The sequence below is a fragment of the Brachyhypopomus gauderio genome, chromosome 18 (genome assembly GCF_052324685.1).
Source record: "Brachyhypopomus gauderio isolate BG-103 chromosome 18, BGAUD_0.2, whole genome shotgun sequence".
Lineage (NCBI taxonomy): Eukaryota > Metazoa > Chordata > Actinopteri > Gymnotiformes > Hypopomidae > Brachyhypopomus > Brachyhypopomus gauderio.
The window spans coordinates 7100194-7105497 of NC_135228.1; the positions used below are offsets into that span (position 1 = coordinate 7100194).

Below are 5304 nucleotides of genomic sequence, written 5' to 3' on the forward strand. Positions count from 1 at the left end.
TTTATTCATTTATCTGAGTGTTTTAGGTTTTTCCTTTGAAGTGGGAAAAAGTCCTGAATGAGAATGGGATCCCGTTTAAGGTGCTCTAGAAAAAAAACCTGATTCAACTATTAGTCGACTAAAGGGAAAATCTGAAAAATCAGATTCGACTATGAAAATCCTTAGTTAAAGACACCTCTACATAAACAGAATACAAGGAAAACGGAGTTCATGCACACACATTAGTTACATATGATCACTCCAGACATGTAAAGTTATATAAATGCGTTACAAGGGGGCTTTACACAGCAGTGCATTCTGCTACCTTCAACAAAAATCAGATTAGGCAGTAGACCCAAGATTGTGAGGAAACACTGCCATTTTGTCACATTAAACTATAAATACATAAAATTAACTTGCATGAAATCCACATCCATGAATTATATTAGGCTCAATCATCCTGCACAGTACTATAATATAGGCACACTGTAATACTGTATAAGTGATTCTGATTATACAAGTGACTATACTGTAATACTGTATCAGTGACTATATTGTAAAGTAGAGAGGGTGCAGGCAGGATGCTGAGAGGTTTTGTTTAAAATGACGTTTATATCCACAATTAAAGTAAACAGACAACAGTCAACAGACAGAGTCAAACAACGCCACATGTGAAATAACATTATGAGACAGGTGAAACAAATAACACTGATGAACACATACATGCAAGAAGTCACAAATATTTACAGACACAAACTACCATGACTGAGGAATCAGGCGTGGTAACCATGGCATAAACAAACTATTAGTTATCTAATAATTAAAGTTGTTTTATTTGGTTATTGCCAACATAGCTGACATAATCAATGATCAGTGAAAAGAAAGATATTCATATAGTTAATTTAATTTTACATTAATATTTCTTGTTCCCATGAGTTCAGCTGGTGATCTCCCACCTCATGTCCTGGTTGGTTTATCTGTGGGTCTGAGTTTAGTTCTGCTCCTCATCTTACTGGTCCTGCTGTGTTGTTGCAAAACCAACAAAGGTTAGCCACAGTTAGACACAGTCAATTTATGAATAATTTAATTAAATGATATTATGCATGATACAATTTCATTATTTCTGTGTTCCTCAGGTGTAAAATGTCTGTGTTGCTGTATTGAAAATCCATCAGACACCAGTCTAACATCAAATCAGACCCAGAGAGGGTCAGGCGGTGAGTGGAGTCAGTCAGGATAAACACCACTGTACACTGCTCAATCAGACACTGACAACTTTACTCATTAATAATTAACTTAAAGCTTCATTCTTATTTCCCATAGTTGCCATTTCAGGCAGAACCGTTCCAGTCCAGGACTCACATGCCATTACATCCCAGATTCAGTCAGGAGGAGTAACAGGTTCTGTGGAACTACTCACTGGAGAATACAGTGAGCTACATCAGTCTACATCAGTTTACAACAAACATGAACATCACATGCATTCTGGGAATGAAGTGTGTATGGTGGAATGTTTGCTGATTTGTTGAGAAGCTAAATGTCACTGAAAGGTTATGACTGTGTTTGGTTTTGTTCTGTGTTACTGTAGATGTTGATGCTGGACCCAGTGATGTCACTTATGCTGAGGTTAAAATAAAACCAATAAAGAAACCAAAGAAAAAAGAAGGTACAGTAAAATGAGAGTCTTTGGTGCCCCCTTGTGCCAAACTCAGATACAGTGAGTCTTACAAATCATTTAGATTCAAGGTTGGAGTCAACACTCAGTAATGTTGTGTGTTTTGTTATTCACTGTTTTCAGATGCATGTTCTGTTTAATAATTTGGAGAGTTGTACTACTTTCTGTAGTCTAATTCAATCTCTTTTGCCCCTACTAGAGAAGGCCACTGTGAGGACAGACACTGTGTACTCAGAAGTGAGGCATGACACACACAAAGGTCAGAGCACCAATACTTGTGTCGCCATTTCAGAGGTACCAGGCTGTACATGGTCATATGAAGGGGTAAAAAAATACTTCAAAACCAGCTGACAATGAAATATATATGAACCCAGTCAGCAGATCATTTCATAGAGTGATTACTGGTCTCCATTCATTACTGCCAGAATCAGCTCCTATTGTTGTATTTTTAATAAACATGACAGAACAATGAAGTTAATGTCAATAACTGTGAAGTGACTGAACCCAATGAATGTTTCCTGAATCATCTTTCAAGGTTGTTGAAGATCAGAGACTTCATGGGCAGAAGACTGAGGGTGTTTCTCACTCCAAGCTCCAACAGCAGGAGAAGCTTAAACTTGTCCAAGTGTCCATTAATTTATTTAGTAACATGTTTTTAAATTAGAATAAAACACAATCACATCTACAACATGAAGGTGTTAAATTACAGATTAAGAGATAGCAGGTTACAGGTGAAAACTCTCACAGTGAAAGGGCAGTTTTCACATAATGAACAAATTTCAGTCTTATTTTAATGTTTTATTTGTTTATGTGAACCACAATGCCAAGTTTAGTGGTTGTAGCATAAACATTCCAGAGGTGTAGGAGGTGATTCTATGTAGATGAGATGAGTGAATGAGACCTCGGTGGCATCAAATTGTGTTTTTACAGAGGGGTGTTTATAGAGAGGGGTGTTTTTGAAGTGTTTTTGGTGAACAGTGTAAATATAAGTTCATGAACTTTTCTTGAAATATCCTGATGATCTGTAGTGAGCCTCACTAGGATTAGCGTTAACTCTAACCTTAACCCTAACCTTCAGATTTTTGGTTCATCAATGGATTTGATCTACTTTCACTCTAAAACATGTTTTTACTTATTCTAATTATAGACTGTGACTACTCGGCCTGGAGTTAGATATATAACTATAGAACTATATTGGAACTATAAATATTGACTTATGCTAGCTGCGGTGTGACAAAGCTACTTTGTGGAAAGGCCTAATACACATTTTCAGCAGGTGTGTCCTACCACCAGAGTGTTCTGCATGTTGCACAACTCCTAAACTAATGACACCAGAATCATGACTATTGCTTTATTACAGTGGGAATATTATAGTGGAAATTGTAAGTATTTTATTGGTTTAATAATGTTATTGAAGTTTTAGTCATCCTCCTGCAATTACATTGCAAATAAAGAATTACCGTATTTTCCAGACTATAAGCTGCTACTTTTTTCCCCACGCTTTGATGTGGCTTATAATGAGATGCGGCTTTTCTGTAGACGTTTCTTCACCCGTCAGGGGGCGGAGCAGAAAGTGAATCAGGTGGTAGGTCAAAGTTGTAAATCAAAGAAAGTGCTCAATTTCATTTAGCACATGCAAGCAGCAGGCACGATGGAGAATTTTTTCAAACCAACATATGTTGTGCCAAATTCCGAGTCCTCTTGTTTGCACACGCATAAAGATGCTACAGATGATATTCGGGTGTTACAGTGATTATAACTTAGTTCATTGAGCACTCTAGTTTTGTCCTAACTAGATATTTAGACATAATTTAGACATACTGCTATAACACTACGAAGTCGTGGTCAGAGGTGAACTTCGGTATAGCCAGTGTGTGTTTTATTTAAAGTAATTAACACCCTTGAGCCAGTGTTGCTTTGGACATAGATATTGCCTTGCCGTTTGCTGTGATGGATATTTAAAATTTAGCTCTTATTTATGCATAGAAACATAAATTGACAATATCATCTGCAGCGTGCAGCTTTATGTGCGGATAAACGAGGGGAGTCGGAATTCAGCACAACATTGGCTGAAAGCAAAAACTGTCACACATGAAATGTTACAGGCACTGTTCAGAAACTGATCAGTTCAGTTAAATGTATTCAGTTCAGTAGATATATGCGGCTTTTAGCCCGGTGCGGCTTATATAACATTTTCCATAAAAAGAAAAGTTAGTAGGTCCGGCTTATATTGAGGTGCGCTCTATAGTCCAGAAAATATGGTACTTTTATTCTTTTGTTTCATTATTACACTACCGTTCAAAAGTTTGGGGTCACTTAGAAATATTCTTATTTTTGAAAGAAAAGCAGTTTTTTTCAATTTAGCTAACAATAAATGCATCAAAAATACACTCTATACATTGTTAATGTGGTAAATGACTATTCTAGCTGTAAAAGTCTGGTTTTTAATGCAATATCTACATAGATGTATGGTGACCCATTTCCAACAACCATCACTCCAGTGTTCTAATGGTACATTGTGTTTGCTAACTGTGTAAGGAGGCTATTGGATATTTAGAAAACCCTTGAAAACCCTTGTGCAAGTAGGTTAGCACAGCTGAAAACAGTTTTGCTGATTAGAGAAGCTATAAAGCTGACCTTCCTTTAATCTAGTTGAGAATCTGGAGCATTACAATTGTTGGTTCGATTAAACTCACAAAATGGCCAGAAAAAGACAACTTTCAATTGAAACTCGGCAGTATATTCTTGTTCTGAGAAATGAAGTCTATTCCATGCAAGACATTGCCAAGAAACTGAAGATTTCCTACAATGGTGTGTACTACTCCCTTCAGAGGAGAGCACAGACAGGCTCTAACCAGAGTAGAAGGAGAAGTGGAAGGCCCCGCTGCACAACTGAGCAAGAAGACAAGTACATTAAGAGTCTCAAGTTTGAGAAATCGACGCCTCACAGGTCCTCAACTAGCAGCTTCATTAAATAGTACCCGCAAAACGCCAGTGTCAACATCTACAGTGAAGAGGCGACTCGGGGATGCTGGCCTTCAGGGCAGAGTGGCAAATTAAAAGCCATATCTGGCTAATAAAAGAAAAAGATTAATATGGTCAAAAGAACCCAGACATTGGACAGAGGAAGATTGGAAAAAAGTGTTATGGACAGATGAATCAAAGTTTGAGGTGTTTGGATCACACAGACGAACATTTGTGAGACGCAGAACAACTGAAAAGATGCTGGAAGAGTGCCTGACGCTATCTGTCAAACATGGTGGAGGTAATGTGATGGTCTGGGGTTGCTTTGGTGCTGGTAAAGTGGGAGATTTGAACAAGGTAAAAGGGATTTTGAATAAGGAAGGCTATCACTCCATTTTGCAACACCATGCCATACCCTGTGGACAGCGCTTGATTGGAGCCAATTTCATCCTGCAACAGGACAATGACCCAAAGCACACCTCCAAATTATGCACAAACTATTTAGAGAAGAAGCAGGCAGCTGGTGTTTTATTGGTAATGGAGTGGCCAGCGCAGTCACCAGATCTCAACCCCATTGAGCTGTTGTGGGAGTAGCTTGACCGTATGGTACGAAAAAAGTGCCCATCAACCCAATCAAACTTGTGGGAGCGGCTTCTGGAAGCATGGGGTGAAATTTCTCCAGATTA

The 5304-nt window shown here is 38.2% G+C and overlaps 1 long non-coding RNA gene across 1 annotated transcript; it reads left to right on the forward strand.

Annotated features, from left to right (window-relative positions):
- The first annotated feature begins 920 nt into the window (after positions 1 to 920).
- LOC143482163 (uncharacterized) lies at positions 921 to 3060 on the forward strand. The gene is made up of 6 exons (XR_013122141.1): positions 921 to 1025; positions 1116 to 1196; positions 1303 to 1410; positions 1568 to 1645; positions 1854 to 1913; positions 2190 to 3060. It is a non-coding gene; the product is annotated as an uncharacterized LOC143482163 (long non-coding RNA).
- Positions 3061 to 5304: the final 2244 nt, after the last annotated feature.